Consider the following 18,276-nt stretch of genomic DNA (forward strand, 5'->3'; position numbering starts at 1 on the left):
ACAACAATTGCCAAGTATCACATTACCCAAGACATTAATAGCAATTACTACATGTATCATTTTCCAATTCCAACCATATAACAATTTAACGAAGGAGAAACTTCGCCATGAATACTATGAGTAGAAACCAAGGACATACTTGTCCATATGCTACAGCGGAGCGTGTCTCTCTCCCAGAAAGTGAATGCTAGGATCCATTTTATTCAAACAAAACAAAAAACAAAAACAAACCGATGCTCCAAGCAAAGCACATAAGATGTGATGGAATAAAAATATATTCAGGGGAGGAACCTGATAATGTTGTCGATGAAGAAGGGGATGCATTGGGCATCCCCAAGCTTAGACGCTTGAGTCTTCTTAATATATGCAGGGGTGAACCACCGGGGCATCCCCAAGCTTAGAGCTTTCACTCTCCTTGATCATGTTGCATCATACTCCTCTCTTGATCCTTGAAAACTTCCTCCACACCAAACTCGAAACAACTCATTAGAGGGTTAGTGCACAATAAAAATTAACATATTCAGAGGTGACACAATCATTCTTAACACTTCTGGACATTGCATAATGCTACTGGGTATTAGTGGATCAAAGAAATTCATCCAATATAGCAAAAGAGGCAATGCGAAATAAAAGGCAGAATCTGTCAAAACAGAATAGTTCGTATTGACGAATTTTAAAATGGCACCAGACTTGCTCAAATGAAAATGCTCAAATTGAATGAAAGTTGCGTACATATCTGAGGATCATGCACGTAAATTGGCTTAATTTTCTGAGCTACCTAGAGGGAGGTAGACCCAGATTCGTGACAGCAAAGAAATCTGGAACTGTGCAGTAATCCAAATCTAGTACTTACTTTTCTATCAACGGCTTAACTTGGCACAACAAAACACAAAACTAAGATAAGGAGAGGTTGCTACAGTAGTAAACAACTTCCAAGACACAAAATAAAAACAAAGTACTGTAGGTAAAAACATATGGGTTATCTCCCAAGAAGTTCTTTCTTTATAGCCATTAAGATGGGCTCAGCAGTTTTGATGATGCACTCGCAAGAAATAGTATTTGAAGCAAAAGAGAGCTTCAAGAGGCAAATTCAAAACACATTTAAGTCTAACATGCTTCCTATGAAGAGGAATCTTGTAAATAAACAAGTTCAAGAAGCATAATGCAACAAGCGTAGAAAGATAAAACAAGTGTAGCTTCAAAAATTTCAGCACATAGAGAGGTGTTTTAGTAACATGAAAATTTCTACAACCATATTTTCCTCTCTCATAATAACTTTCAGTAGCATCATGAGCAAACTCAACAATATAACTATCACATAAAGCATTCTTATCATGAGTCTCATGCATAAAATTATTACTCTCCACATAGGCATAATCAATTTTATTAGTTGTAGTGGGAGCAAATTCAACAAAGTAGCTATCATTATTATTCTCATCATCAAATATAGGAGGCATATTGTAATCATAATCAAATTTATCCTCCATAACAGGCGGTACTAAAAGACCAATATCATTATCATAAATAGGAGGCAAGGTATCATCAAAGTAAATTTTCTCCTCAATGCCTGGGGGAATAAAAAGATCATGAAAACCAGCTTCCCCAAGCTTAGAACTTTCTATATTATTATCAACAATGGTGCTCAAAGCGTTCATACTAATATTACTACCAGCATGCAAATAAGATTCCATAGGTTTTTTAATTTTCGCATCAAACAATCCATGTTTTAAATCAGAAAATAGAAATAGAAGCTCATTCTTGTCCATTATGCCAAACTAGTGAAATAAAAACATGCATGATATTAAATAAAGTAAAACAAGTAACTAATTTTTTTGTATTTTGATTTAGTGCAGCAAACAAAGTAGTAAATAAAACTAAGCAAGACAAAAACGAAGTAAAGAGATTGAGAAGTGGAGACTCCCCTTGCAGCGTGTCTTGATCTCCCCGGCAACGGCGCCAGAAAAAGAGCTTGATGGCGTGTAACTCACACGTTCGTTGGGAACCCCAAGAGGAAGGTATGATGCGCACAGCAGCAAGTTTTCCCTCAGAAAGAAACCAAGGTTTATCGAACCAGGAGGAGCCAAGAAGCACGTTGAAGGTTGATGGCGGCGGGATGTAGTGCGGCGCAACACCAGGGATTCCGGCGCCAACGTGGAACCTGCACAACACAACCAAAGTACTTTGCCCCAACGAAACAGTGAGGTTGTCAATCTCACCGGCTTGCTGTAACAAAGGATTAACCGTATTGTGTGGAAGATGATTGTTTGCAGAAAACAGTAGAACAAGTATTGCAGTAGATTGTATTTCAGTAAAGAGAATTGGACCGGGGTCCACAGTTCACTAGAGGTGTCTCTCCCATAAGACAAACAGCATGTTGGGTGAACAAATTACAGTTGGGCAATTGACAAATAAAGAGGGCATGACCATGCACATACATATCATGATGAGTATAGTGAGATTTAATTGGGCATTACGACAAAGTACATAGACCGCCATCCAACTGCATCTATGCCTAAAAAGTCCACCTTCATTTTATCATCATAAGCCAATCCAGTATTTATTTGCAAAGAAACAGACAATTTCATTAAGTATGGTGCGTAATGTAATCAACAACTACATCCTTAGACATAGCATCAATGTTTTATCCCTAGTGGCAACAGCACAACACAACCTTAGAACTTTCTGTCACTGTCCCAGGTGTCAATGCAGGCATGAACCCACTATTGAGCATAAGTACTCCCTCTTGGAGTTACAAGCATCTACTTGGCCAGAGCATCTACTAGTAATGGAAAGCATGCAAGATCATAAATAACACGTAGATATAACTTTGATAATCAACATAACAAGTATTCTCTATTCATCGGATCCCAACAAACGCAACATATAGAATTACAGATAGATGATCTTGATCATGTTAGGCAGCTCACAAGATCCGACAATGATAGCACAATGGGGAGAAGACAACCATCTAGCTACTGCTATGGACCCATAGTCCAGGGGTAGACTACTCACACATCACACCGGAGGCGACCATGGCGGCGTAGAGTCCTCCGGGAGATGATTCCCCTCTCCGGCAGGGTGCCGGAGGCGATCTCCTGGATCCCCCGAGATGGGATCGGCGTTGGCGGCGTCTCTGGAAGGTTTTCCGTATCGTGGCTCTCGGTACTGGGGGTTTCGTCACGGAGGCTTTAAGTAGGCGGAAGGGTAGGTCAAGAGGCGGCACGGGGGGCCCAAACCACAGGCTGGCGTGGCCAGGGGTGGGGCCGCGCCGCCCTAGGGTTTAGCCACCCCGTGGCCCCTCTTCGTTTCGTCTTCGGACTTCTGGAAGCTTCGTGGAAAAATAGGCCCCTGGGCTTTGATTTCGTCCAATTCCGAGAATATTTCCTTACTAGGATTTCTGAAACCAAAAACAGCAGAAAACAGCAACTGGCACTTCGGCATCTTGTTAATAGGTTAGTTCCAGAAAATGCACGAATATGACATAAAGTGTGCATAAAACATGTAGATAACATCAATAATGTGGCATGGAACATAAGAAATTATCGATACGTCGGAGACGTATCAGCACTCAGTGCTGACGCACCCTTCGGATGCAAGCCAGTGGAAAGCATTAGACAATGAATTCGGAAGTTTTGGGACAGATCCCAGAAACATCAGGTTGGGTGCGAGCACGGACGGATTCAATCCGTTCGGAAACCAGAGCAGCACACATAGCACATGGCCCGTGTTTGTATGGATCTACAACCTCCCACCCTGGCTGTGCATGAAGAGGAAGTACATACAGATGAGTATGCTAATTCAAGGGCCGACACAGCCAGGAAACGATATCAACATGTATCTCGAACTATTAAAGGAGGAGCTTGAAACGTTGTGGGCGGAGGAAGGGGTAGATACATGGGACGCCGTCGCGGAAGAATATTTCCCTTTGAGAGCCGCGTTGATCACGACGGTGCAGGACTACCTCGGATACGGTTACATTTCGTGCCAGGTGTGCCATGGACACAAGGCATGTGTCAGGTGCATGGAAGAGACGATGTTTTTGCAGCTTGGTAAGGATCCCGGCTCTTCGAAAACAGTTTACATGGGGCATCGAAGGTGGCTACAGAAGACTGACCCGTGGAGAAAGCGTGGAGATCTGTTCGATGGTACAAATGAACCCCGAGGACCTCCACGTAAGAAGAGCGGCGAAGAGATCGATACATTACTGAAAGGTTGGAAGGAGTGCCCTGCGCCGGGAAAGATTCGTCAAAAGCCTGGAGAGAAGAAGAAGAAAAAGGAAACGACGCCGCTCATTGGTGTATGGAAAAGGAGGTCCGTGTTTTGGGACTTGCCGTACTGGAAAATTCTCGATACACCTCACTGCCTTGATGTCATGCATATTACAAAGAACGTGTGCGAGAGCTTGCTTGGCACTCTTCTCAACATGCCGGACCGGACCAAAGATGGGCCGAAAGCAAGACACGACCTGAAAGTTTTGGGCATCAGGGAAGAGCTTCAGATCCCGGCGGCCCAAGAGGGACAGTCGGAGGAGGAGGCGTACGGCGGTCAGAAGCGCAAAAGGATTAAGCAGCCGGACTATTACTGTCCCCCCTCCTGCTTCACTTTTAGTCCGGCCGAGGTCGATCAATTTTTCAATTGCCTTCTAGGAGTCAGAGTGCCCTTCGGTTACTCCGGGCTAATAAGCAGATACATGGACCCCAAGAAACGAAACTTCAGCGGCATGAAGTCTCATGACTGTCACGTGATGATGACGCAGATTCTTCCGGTTGCAATCCGAGGTATAATGGATGACCATGTCCGTGCAACGCTGACTGGGCTCTGTAACTTCTTCGACGTCATAACTCGGAAGTCGATAAGCGTGAAGAAACTCGCAAGGCTCCAGGAAGAGATCGTGGTGATCCTATGTGAGCTTGAGATGTACTTCCCGCCTGCATTCTTTGACGTGATGGTCCATCTGTTGGTCCATATCATGGATGATATCGTCAGTCTAGGGCCGGCATTCTTACACAACATGATGCCGTTTGAAAGAATGAATGGGGTCATTAAAGGATACGTTCGTAACAGGTCACATCCGGATGGAAGCATCGTCCAGGGCTGGCTCACCGAAGAGTGCATCTCTTTCTGCACGAATTATCTAGACATCGAGGACCCTGTTGGTTTGCCTCAAAACAAGCACCTCTGCAGGTTCGAGGGAGTAGGCCACAAAAATGGAAGGAAGGAACTGCACGTGCACATGTCTGGTCGGACTTCCGACTTTGACAGGGCCAACTTAGTAGCACTACAACACATTGACTTGATCGATCCTTGGTTCAAAGAGCACAAAACCATGATAGAGAACAGTGGCAAGCTGATGATGACGGAAGCAGAAATATACAGAGAGCACAACTCCTCTTTCGCGCGCTGGTTCAAAGACCACATTGATGCTAATCCCCCACCAATGGATTCTGACAAGGATAAACTAGTATTGGCCTTGTCACATGGCCCCGCGCCCAACATCATGACTTACCAAGCGTACGATATCAACGGGTACACATTCTACACGGAAGAAAAAGACAAGAACAGTGTTTACCAGAACTCAGGGGTGACGATGGATTCCTGGACGGGTGACGTAAAGACTAGATACTACGGAAGAATCGAGGAAATCTGGGAGCTTAGCTACGCTGGGGAGAAAGTGCCGATGTTCCGTATCAGATGGGCTAAGAGCATCACAAAAGAAGACCGGTATTTCACCACCATGTTTCTACCCGAAGCCAACAAATCAAAGTCCACGAACGCCACCGCGCAGAATGAGCCATGGGTGCGGCGAGGAACACGTGCACCAATGCTTCTTCATAACCGACCCATCCAGGCCTAGCCGTGTTATCGTGAGGAGAGGCAAGAGGACCATCGTCGGAATGGATGGAGTCGCCAACGAGGAAGACTTCGAAGGACAAGTCGGAGACCCAATGATGGAAGAATCCGAGGACGAAGACACAACATACACCACAAGAAGAAGCAGGACCACGCTACCGAGGTCAGGTCGACCCTTCAAAAGAAGAAGTCACGACACGGGGCTAAATTATTCAACGACGAGCAAGAAAAGCAAGAAGAAAGTGAAACACTCTTCTCAATCGATGATGTAAAACTTTATTTGCAATCTATAACTCATATTTTGTGTAATTCATAACTACTCATATGGTCATGGCCAATATTTTATGTATGACTAATTAATATTGTGTTGGTCAATATTTTGTGTATGTATATATAACTCATATTTTTTTGTAATGCATAATTAACTCATATTGCTTGGTTATTATCTAGAAAAGAGAAGGAAATAAAATAGTATAGGATTTGGGGGAATAGAAAACCAACATAAAAGAAAGAGAAAGGAAATAAGGAAATGAAGAAAAAGAAAATAAAAAAGGAAATGGAAATGGCCAGGCCTGATTTGGCACAGGGACAAGTCCCAGGTATAGCCGTGCCAAGGTTATTGCCGGCGCACCAGGGCCTTAGTGCGCCGGGGGTTACACTTGTCCCCGGCGAACCATAGGTGTAGTGCGCCGGCAGTAAGGGGTCCGGCTATAGTGGGGACTTAACCGCACGCGTGTGTCGATCCTCTTCCAGTCACATCCTCTTCACGCGCCCTAGCACACGCCGAACCCTAGCACCGACGCGCCGTCGTCGACCTCTCTGCACGCCCCTGCGCAGTCGTCGACCTCGCAGCACGCCGGAGCCGCCGCGCAAGGAGGAGCAGGGCATCGCCGCGGAGAGGAGGGGGAGGGCGTCACGCGCCGGCCACCGTCGCCACCGTCGACGAGAGGAGGAGGAGGCCGTTGCGCGCCGGTCACCGTCGCGGAGAGGAGCAGCAGGGCGTCGCCACCATCGCCGTTGGTAAGAACCTCTCTCCCTTCCCCTCTTCCTTCCCCTCTCCAACCCCCTCTTCCTTCCCTCTCCATCCCCCTCTTCCTTCCCTCTCTCTGCGCCGTTGTTCTTGCAGTAGTTGAATTCTTGCGCCGATTCTTGTATTACTCATATAAAATTGAATTTGATGCCCTGTACCCTTGCAAATTTGATGCCCTGATTGGCCCTGTACTGCCCTATTAATTGGTTGAAATGCTACTGCTCATGCTCAATTTGCTACTGCTCATGCTCAATTTGCTATATATTCATGTTAAAGAATTAAATAAATGCAATAGCAGGTGAAAGAGTCAATTTTGAAATTCAAATTTGAAGAATTAAGCACATCATTGTCTATATGAGTTAAGTACTTAGATTGATTAGTTAGTTTTACTCAATGTTAGGCTTTTTCTACAGCAAAATTGATGATTTAGGCTTTTTCAATGTTAGGGTTCATACAGAATGAACAAACAGCAATCAGGCTTTTCCAATACCAACCATCATACTGACCAATAGCACTTAAATCATCAATTTGAAATTTTCTGGTTTGAAATAAAATGATGAAATGCAGTAGCAAATGATGAAATGCAGTAGCAAATGATGAAATGCACTCATATTCATTCTCTGGTTTGAAATTTTGAGAGAGCACTAAAATGAATTCATTCTCTGGATGCAAAAAATGCTATATATGCAATTATCAAGCTTGCCATAAATGCAAAAATGCTTGCTCATGCTCATGCTTGCCATAAATTGCTACTGGTTCAAATTGCTTGTGATATGCATGGTTCATTTAAAAAAATGATGAAAAAAATGGTCATGCTACTCCTACTGGTTTGAATTTGTTCTCTGGTTTGAAAATAGAAAATGAAATGCATGCAGTAGATTTGTTTATATGAAATGCAAAATGCAGTAGTTGCTACTGCTACTATATATGCAGTAGTGGTTCTTCATTTAAATGCCTACTGCCAAGAATTGGTTGATATATAAAATTCATTGGTTGATATGCAAAAATTCATTGGTATTTGCTTCTTATTTTTGAATACATAAAAACTAATTAAGCATCAAATGCCACCAGTAGCAAGTGTTAGGGTTAGGCATACCTCACATTTATTCACTAGCAGTAGGTTTACTTTATTTAAAAAGAACAAGTGATATGTTCATTCTCCGGTTCATTTAAAAAGAACAAGTGCTATGTTCATTCTCTGGTTTTAAATGGATGCTGTCAACTGATGTACACTGTTAAACATAGCTGGTGCTACTGTAAGAACAAGTGCTATTTTATGCTACTGTAAGTGCTATGAAATGATTTTGTGTCAGGAATTCAGTATGCATATAAAATGATTTTGTGTCTCTGGTTAAATGCATGCTACTGAATTTGTTCTCTGGTTTGAAAATGAAATGCATGCTACTGGCATGGTGCTGCTGATGTTAAGTGCATGCTGATGTATATCAAATGATTAAGTGCATGTTGATGTATATGGTGTTGTGCATGCTGATGTATATGGTGCTGTGCATGCTGATGCAATGGTGCTGCTCTCCACACTAAATGATCAAGAATGAAATGGTGCTAAAGTATATGGTCTTCTTTTTGCATTTCTGTACATTTGCAGGGATTGAGTTGCTATTGAGTGCCGGAATGTCGATTCATTTCCATTCCGGCAATTATAGCACTCGGCATGACCAATTTCTAGCAAAGGTCATGCCGATTTTTTCCGTGAATTCTAACTCTTTTTCATCTTCTATTAGTGCAAGCCACCATGGCGTCTGAAGAACAATTAGAGGAGCACTACAATAGGCACTTCTTTAGGACGGAGGAGGATGCCGAGGCCGCTGGTGTTGGCGGCGACGAGGACCATGAGATGGAGGATGACGCTGGGGGTAGTGCCGACGAGCCAAGCGGCAACGAGGCAAGCGACGCCGCGGGGGGTAGTACCTACGCGCCAAGCGGCGACGAGGCAACCGGCGCCGCCGGGGGTGGCGGCGAGACAAGCGACGACGATCTTAGCGGCGCCGCCGGGAGTAGTGGCACCGGGACAAGTGGTTCCAAGAGGCCGCGAAAGGCAAGGCGCCAAAACACGGTCGCCGCCGACAGAGACACAATAAAAGAGGTGGACCCCGCCAGTGGTTTGCCGGTAAGCCTAAGGATGTTGCCAAGGGGTACGGCAACCAACTGGCATGTATCCTCCGAGAGGTCGTCAATCTCAACGAGACGGACCTCCGAGCTGAGAAAAAAGCGCCTTTGCGAGCCCAGCTTATTGCGAGGTTGCACACACGATACAAGTTCCTAGGTGACTACGCCTCCAGTCATCAAACCAACAACATTGTGAACTCACAAGCCCTCCTGAAGTTCACCAAACACCTCAGCAGCTATAAGTACATGGTGCGGAAGCTGATTGCTGAGGGCAAAGGTTTTGAAGAGGTCCACTCCGCCTTTCCGCATGTCTCCTAGGCGGACTTTGATGCTTTTGTGGCCAATGAAGAGCTACAAGCAACCAAGAATCGCAAGTTGTGGGGGAAGGAAATGCGGGAGCTTAACATCGGCAACCACAACCTTGGGAGCCGTGGGTACGAGGGAAAGGAGCCCTATTGGGCGAAGGAGGACGAGGCGTATGTAAATGCCGGCATTGAGAACCCCTGGCTCAAGTACAAGGACCCGCTTGAAAGAAGATTCATCAAGTCCCGGTACCATAAGAAGAAACTAATCGGGGAACTTGTCACGGACCCGAAGGTCGTAACCGACATAATTTGGTTCACGAACGACAAGAAGGTCCTGGCGTTGGAGAAAAAACTGGTAAGCAATTTACCGGTTTAATTAGATCAAGTATCGTTCATATAATAGTAGCAACATTTCTAAATGGTTCGCGTTTCTTCCGCAGGAAGAAGAAAGACAAAAACTTTCTCAATGTGACGAAGGCTCCTCCTCCCAGGCGTCGACGGGCAGGGTAGCCTGGGACAAGCCTCTCGTACGGGCACTAAACATCGTTAATGAGCATTCACCGACGAGAAGGCCGCATAGAGGTCGTGTGGCTGGCGCCGGTACAGGCTACAAGCATGGTCACTACGGCTTGTCGTCTGCGGCCGATAAAAATGCGTGCAATGAGAGGAAGCAGCGGGAGGCGGAGGAAATGAGGGAGTCAATCCTAGCCCAAGTCCAAGCTGGTTTGGTACCGCAACTGGTACCGCAACTCAAAGCTACGCTCGTACCTGAAGTCAAAGCTGAAGTCGCCGCTTCAGTCCAAGCAGATTTCAACGCTCTACACGCGTGGTATGAGGGTGGCAAACAAGCCCCCCCCCCCCCCCCGAAAATGCAAGTGGTTAGCTTCGACGGCAGCAAATCGATGGCGCCGCCGTCCGCCGGCAATGACAATGTTATAATGGAGACTCCTCCGGCCGCCGGCAATGTCGTTGGTGCTAGGGATTCACCGTCCATGCCGGGTAGCAGCCCCTCCGTCACTTGCACGCCCGCCGCCGCATGTGCCGGCCCGTCGACATTAGCTGAGCTCAACGCCCTCACGGTAATTAACTAATGTGTACATCAAGTTAATATATTAGTTTCGTCATCCTTGCCCTCTCTCTAACGCCATACACATGTTCTCGCAGGCGCTCTCAACGCCGTGCACCTTCCTGATGAGAGTAAACGACGAACTCAAAGACGTCGCGAGGGGGTCCATCCTTCGGCCCCTGGATAAGAAGTGGCACACACGAGATATGGAGGATGACGTTTACCGGGTTGAAGTGGATCGGGCGTTACCGGGCTATGAGGATTTGTTTCCTCCTAATCAACCGCATGGTGCCGATGACGATAGCCCGTTGAATCTGGCCTCACTGAAGGGTTGGGTACTGCTATGGCCGAAGACCCTAATTAGGATCAACACCTACTCGGGGTCGACGACAAGCAAAGACAAGCACCTTGCGGCGCCGCAGGTCAGCGTCCCTCCACGACAGCCAGCGGCGCCGGTGGTCATCGCCCCACCACAACGGCCAGCTACGCCAGAGGTCAGCGCCCCACCACAACGGCCAGCTGCGCCGGTGGTCAGCGCCCCACCACAACAGCCAGCGGCGCCAGAGGCCGAGGAATACGAACGTGACGACTTCCAATGGGATATTCCTACGTCTTCACAAGTTGTCCATGAGGATGCGCCGGTCTCGAAATATGTGTGCTCCAAGAAGCTGTTCGATTCTCAAGAAACGGCTGAGGAGGAAAATCCTAAGGAGGTCGCCGCCGCCGCCGTCAAAAAGATGCTGAGCCCAAACACACTCCGTGCTACGGTTACGGCGATGGAAGATGGTCCAGTACAACCCAAGAAGAGGAAGAGGCCAAATAAGAAGGACGCCAAAGACAAGGCGGCGACCAAAGACTAGGACAAGGTGGCACTCCTTGACAAGTTGCCAAACAATTGGCGACCTCTGCATCACTTGGGTGAACCGATGCTGCCGAAGCATGTCCTCAAGTTACTCACCGGGGATATGGCGAGCTTGCATAACCAAGTCCAGTATTTGGAGAAGCAGCTTCTCAAATCAAAAGATCCTAGTTACCCTCTCTTCGTGGCGAAGGTGCCAACTGGCATGAACTTCGTCGAGAAGTACCCCGCGGACTTGTGCTTCATCCGGTTCAATGACATCTTCAGCATCTTTCGCATGCAAATGCTCCACTTTAGTGTGGTTCGCCTAGTTGCTCTTAGCTTGTCTTCCCAGATCGTTAAGGAGGGGACGCCGACCATCGCGATAATGGACCCCTTCTATATGCGGGAGAGCATCATCTGCAACCCTGGGGATCGGGCGATTGCCACCCAGCAGGTCGAGGATTTCATGCTGGCGAACATTAAGAAGGGCACCATTCTCATCCCTTACTTCCCCGAGTAAGTAATCACTCGCTAGTACCCATCACCATTCTATCCTATATCTCCATTTGCATTTCCAAAGGTTAATCCGTGTGTTTTCCGCAGAGACAAGTTCTGCACCCTCATCGTCGTGCACCCGCAACACTCGCATGCAGTCTATCTCGACTCGGGTAGGGACAAGAAGAAAGACTACTCCCACATCAGGGCCCTTCTCAATGATGCTCTCACCGGCTTCGCCAACAAGGCAGGCCCCCTCAAAGTAGAGAGGAAATCCCGAGGAGGCTTGGTCTTAACCCACACAACCAACTTCCCCTGCCTCAGGCAGTCGAAGGAAGACAATGGGATGGACGCGTGGTACGCCATCCTTCAGATGCAGGAGTACATAAAGTACGCAGATGACATGTTGCTGCCAGAGAATCTCAGAAAGAGGTTTGGAAACATGGCGGATGCCCATGATAGAGAGATTAGGAAGAACTGGGGTCGCATCCAGCAGTTCATTTGCACGATACTCGTGCAGGATGTCAACAAAAGGTCTGGCGAGTTCTTCTACGGCTACGGTCTACCACCTAATGACGAGATAGAACTCCGCTTGGAGATGTCGCGTAATGAGAGGCCGTTCAACACGCTTGAGGGCTGCCGTCCATTCCCCCCTAGGCGTACAACCTGATCCTATACGACGGGAACACTATTGCTAAAGCTTGAACGATATGTCTTTGAACTTCCGTATTGTAATACTTGCTACATATTCCCATAGAATCGACTTGTTGCTTTTATTTAGTTGTATGGATGTGCATGTGAACATGTGTCTATAGTTTCATTTACTTTGCTATATATTTCAAGATTATGGCGTAGATACCTTAATAATTATTTGCATTTACTCGACCCCTACTTGCCTCGTATTTGGAGTTCGCCGATGATTAGAATGTTCGGTCACTCGTACACTCGGGGGTGGAGCCAGTGAGCCTTGGTGCGATGGCCATAAGTATCAATCTATTGTGACCTAGCCTCACTGACTCCATCCCTGGATGTTAATATGTGTTTCGACCGACAAAGTATGAGGCACGCTATTTAATTCGTACTACTTGTCTTTTATTTGAGTTCGCACTTCTTAATTGCATTGGCCGATGATTAAAATGTTTGGTCACTTGTACACTCCGGGGTGGGGCCAGTGAGGCTTGGTGTGATGGCCACAAATATCAATCTATTGTGCATCCTACCTAGCCTCGCTGACCCCATCCATGTATGTTATTATTTATTTCGACCAACAAAGTATGAGGCACATGCTATTTAGTTCATACTACTTGTCTCTTATTTGAGTTGGCACTTGTTCATTGCATTGGTACTAACGTTTTACTTGTCTTGTGCATGGAGATGCCGACGACATATGTCGTGTACAAGGGGAGGGTTCCTGGAGTCTACGATGACTGGGAGGACTGTCGGAGACAGGTGCACCGTTTCAGCGGCAACAACTACAAGGGATACCCTACTAGGGTGGAGGCGGAAGGAAGATACGCCCGTTATCTAGCGGGAGAGATGAGGGACATGAGGAGGAACCGGTTGAAGACCATGGCCTTCGTGATGATGGTCATCGTGACCATGTTGGTCATGTTCTATGTGATTGTAGTTTAGGTTATGTGAGGTGTATAACGACACTTGCGACGACTATGTACCGAGACTTCTAACTTTGTGAAACTTCGTCCTTCGGTGTTGCATATGCACATGTGTTGTATTGATACAGAAATGAGACTTGGCTCTCTATGTGCTTCTCATATTGCATGTACTGGTCTATAAATATGAACTGTGTTGTAAATATATACTGCTGTATAAATATGCAAATATGAATTGTAATATGCTGGAAAAAGTGGAAAAATTGAATTTTCGAATATTACTGCTGGCGCACCTCAATGCCCTTCTGCCGGCGCACATGGCACGCGCCAGTGCTGGCAGCACTACTGCCGGCGCAGCGGCACGTGCGCCGGTGGAACAAGCCTTTTGCCGGCGAAGCTGGGCTGGTGCGCCGGCAGTAACTGACCAACCGCCGGCGCACATGGTGATGCGCCGGCAGTGACCAGTTATCACCGGCCCGTTCGCAACGGCGGGCTGAGGTGCGCCGGCAGTAGCCATATTTGGTGCACCGGCAGTAGCTGTTTTCCTTGTAGTGCCCGATGCATACTTGTCTTGGGTCCTCAAGGTTGACAAGATCTTCCGCATCCACAACTTCTCCGAAGCAAAGAAAGTTGCCATGGCATCTCTTGAATTTGAGGGATATGCAAATGTTTGGTGGGAAGAAGTAAACAAGAAGCGTGAGAAGGAAGACTTAGAGCCCATTGACACATGGGAAGAGATGCAAGAAGTCATGCACACCCGCTTTGTGCCCACCCACCACAAACGTGACCTCTTCAACAAGCTCACTCAACTCAAGCAAAGCTTCAAGTCCGTTGAGGAATATTACAAGGAGATGCACATGACCATGATGAGTGCGAATGTGGATGAGCGAGAAGAGCAAACAATGGCACGATTCTTGAATGGATTGAACATTCCCGTCAAGAGGATAGTGGAATTCTTGCCTTACACCAACATGGTTGAGCTACTTCATCAAGCTACAAGGGTCGAGCGCCAAGTGCGAGAAGACTTAGCAAGTGCAAAGTCCAAGAACTTCTTCGCCGCAAGAAATGCAACGAATACCTCTTCAAGCATCACGAATACAAGTGCAATTGCCTCCAAGGATCCTCCAAAGCAAGCAAGAAGTGTCATCAAGACAACAAGCTTCAAGCCGGAGCAATCAACTATGTCCACCAAAGCTTCCACCGGATCTAGTAACATCACTTGCTTCAAGTGTGGTGCCCAAGGACATAAATCTTTTGAGTGCACAAACACAAGAGTCATGATAACTCGGAATGATGGAAATGTGGACTACTTAAGTGAAGATGCATATGAAGCCTTGGTGAAAGCCGCAACAACACTTGAAGATGAGGAGTTGGAAAACCATGAGAATGTCTTATGCGAGCATGATGCAAGCCCATCACTTGTGGTGACCAAAGTTTTGACAACCCATGCAATTTCCAATGAAGACCAAAGGTGCAACATCTTCCAAACAAGAGCCAAAATCAATGACAAGTCAATCAAGGTCATCATCGATGGAGGTAGTTGCCACAACCTTGCAAGCACCGAACTATGCTCCAAGCTCAACCTTCCGCTCCGGAAGCACAACCATCCTTACCATATACAATGGCTTAGTGACAACGGAAATGTGAAGATACAACACATCGTCAAAACATCCTTCAACATCAGCGCCTATCAAGACACCGTTGAGTGTGACGTAGTCCCAATGACCGTGTGCCACATGCTACTTGGTCGCCCTTGGCAATATGAAAAGAAAGCAAACCATGATGGCTACACAAATGCCTATAGCTTTAAGGTCGACGACAAGACCTACATCCTACGCCTAATGACTCCTAGCCAAGTAATTGCGGACAATGCAAAGGCTTTAGCGAGGGCTAAGGAAGCTACCATCAATAGTGAGATGAGAGGTGAGAGAGTGATCCACCAAAAAGAGAGTGAGCGCCACAAGCCATATGTGAGCGAAATGACGAGTGTCCTCCTAGCCACCAAGAGTGAGATGAGAGAAGTGAACCACAACCCATCCACCAAATTGCACTATGTGCTCACTTGCAAGGGACCATCCTCGGAGACGGAGACTAACAACTTAACAACACTTTCTTCGTCTTTGTTGTCTCTTTTGAAGGAGTCTCAAGATGTCTTCCTCAACAATATTCCTCTAGGACTACAACCCCTCCAAGGCATAGAGCACCACATAGACCGCATGCAAGGCGCCACAATACCAACATGTACCGCTTACCGCACCAAACCCGACGACCAAGAAGAAAGGCAACGTCAAACTCATGAGCGTCAAGCACACGGGTATGTTCATGAAAACCTTAGGCCAAGTGTGGTTTCGACGATTCTTGTCATGCCTTTGGGTTGTTCCATTTCCTTGTCACTCTTTTTGCGTCTTATGCAACATGTCTTAAAACATCTTGTTGACAAGAGTGTCATTGTAAACCTTGAGGATACCCTCATGTGTCCCATAAATCTCAAGGATCATATTATATATGTGAGAGAAGCATTATGCATCTTATGGCCATTTACACACAAAAAGTTGATTTCCTTTGGATTTGCGGTTTCCTCCATTGGCATTGAAGTGGATTATTCAAACTTTGAGGATATACATAAGTGGCCCACGCCAACCACAATTGCGCAAGCTCGAAGTTTCCATGCCATTGACATTTTCCATACTAGCCCTACGAACAACATTAGCACCATTGTTTGCCTTTTGAATGTTCCGTTTGTTTGGGACAACGCTACACAACACGCTTTTTATGACTTGAAAATGAAACTTCACTATACACCACTCCTTGTCCTACCAAAGGTTGACTACATCGACACAATATTTGTTCCCATTTTTGCCAAGTGTTCCATTGAAAAAGAATTGGTTGATTTCCTTCCGCATGATGATTTCTTATCCAAGGAAAACAAAATTGGCATACTCGATTCTTCTATGCGAAAGTTGCTTTTATCCAAGATCTTGTTCGGAAGCAACACCCCACCTCCAATTCTTCATGAGAGAACCAACATGGACTTCAACAAGCACGCCATTACCATGAAGAAACTACATGAAGACACAAGAGCAATCATACAAGAACATGTACGTCGCCAAGCTACCCGCCTCAATGCCAAGAAGAAGGGACGAGATAAGACACTTGCCATGCTCCCCACACACCACCATGACAACAAGATGATGAGAGACATCGAGCTTCAATGCATACAACACCCCATGTGTTTTCAAGCTAAGTCCATTTCCAACCCCTATACCAATGCTCAAACTTTTGATGTGGTAGCTAGAGTTCATCCTTTAGATCAATGCAAGCCATGCTCTAGAACGGTTAAAATGCTTCACACATGCATACAATGTTGCTTAGGGAGAACATTCGACTACATGGACGACCAACAACCATCGCCACGGACCAAGACACGTGCTTCATAAACGTCAAGGGTACAACACTCAAGACCAAGTACGCCATCAACATCAAGGATAGGATGCCACGTCAAGGAGATGATGACACTCTAGAGTCAAGGACGACTCTTTTCCAAGGGGGGGGGGAGATGATACGGGATGGCTTTTGGATACCTCCTCCTCAAGACCGACAAGCCCTCCTCGTGGCCCAATGACACGAGCTCGGGCCAAAGCCATACACCAAGAGGTGAATTCGCTCCTTTCAACATATGCATCGAACACCTCATTGGATGGAATGATACCTCATGCAAATGCTCTATGTGTCATCAGGTACCAAGCTCACCATGGAACTGGAGAAGAAGAAGGAACGCTGCTCACGCACCAAGGAATCGGAGAAGAAGAAGGAGCGCTGCCAACGGAGGGAACAACCCAGGGCCGGCACTGCCGCCCGGAGCACCCCGGCACTGCCGGCCGAAACAGCCCGGCACTGCCGGCCTAAGCACCCCGGCACTGCCGGTCCAAGCACGCCGGCACTGCCGGTCTGACGCCGTCGATGCCAAGATCCGCCCCAGGCCGACACTGCCGCCCCAGGACCACCGGCACTGCCGGCCCCCCTCAAAGTCAACTACATCTGGGCCGTTCATTCAAATCCTGTGGCTGTGTACTTTTCGCAAATGACTAAGTTACCCCTTCCCAGATCTGGGCTATATATAGGCTTGCCCCAGCCACGAATTAGGGGTAGAATTAGAACCAAGAAGAACTTGAGCTTTGCTCTTACCCCCTTGAGGGAAACCATAGATCCTAGATATTGTATCACTCGATCTCCTTACCGAATCCTTGTGGAACTCTTTGGTGACTTCTACTGGTTGTTGATCTTTTGCTTGCACTTCTACCTTTTGGTCTTTTTCTTGCACTTCCATCAACCTTCCGGTCTTTTCACCCTTCTAGATCTCTCGGGTTCGATTCGTCGATCTCTTTGCGGGACTTCTACCGGAAGGTCTTTTCCTGCAACCTCTATCGAGTTGGTGGTTCGGGCCAACGAGGACAAACCGATGTGTGTGTGTGTGAGTTTGTATCCCGCGAATCCCCTCCGTGTTCGTCGTGTTCTTCGCGTTCTTCCACCTCCCCCACGAAATCCACCCAAATCCGTGAAGATCGGGCACATCCTTGGGCTTAGCCCTTATCATAGTGTATGATTATTTCGGCACTATCTCTAAATATATGGACTATGTTGTTGATGCTCACCTCCTTTATTCTCCAGATTATTTGCTCATCAGAAGATCCAGCTTAAGCTTGGTGTGCCTATTATGTTATTGAGGACTATTTATCAGTCAATGGGTCTATGCAATTGGACACATTTGATTGTAACACAACTAGGTGATTGGGTTCCTGAGGCAGAGATTCGTACTGGCAGTCACATTCGTCAACATACTTGCATTCCATAGATTGTGCTAAATATATGCTCTTGCTTCAAGGTAGACTTTTACTTCGCAATGTTGGCAGTATCAAATACGTCTTAAATTTTTATGCAATGACAATCGATAA

General features: G+C 46.6%; 1 long non-coding RNA gene across 1 annotated transcript in view; it reads left to right on the forward strand.

Moving 5' to 3' along the window:
• Nucleotides 1–18,276, forward strand: part of LOC127299828 (uncharacterized) — a 28,166-nt gene extending 9,890 nt beyond the window's left edge. Inside the window, exon 2 of the long non-coding RNA XR_007850697.2 lies at nt 17,993–18,276. This is a non-coding gene — a long non-coding RNA (uncharacterized lncRNA). The remainder of the gene's footprint in view (nt 1–17,992) is intronic.

This window comes from Lolium perenne, chromosome 5 (genome assembly GCF_019359855.2).
Source record: "Lolium perenne isolate Kyuss_39 chromosome 5, Kyuss_2.0, whole genome shotgun sequence".
Lineage (NCBI taxonomy): Eukaryota > Viridiplantae > Streptophyta > Magnoliopsida > Poales > Poaceae > Lolium > Lolium perenne.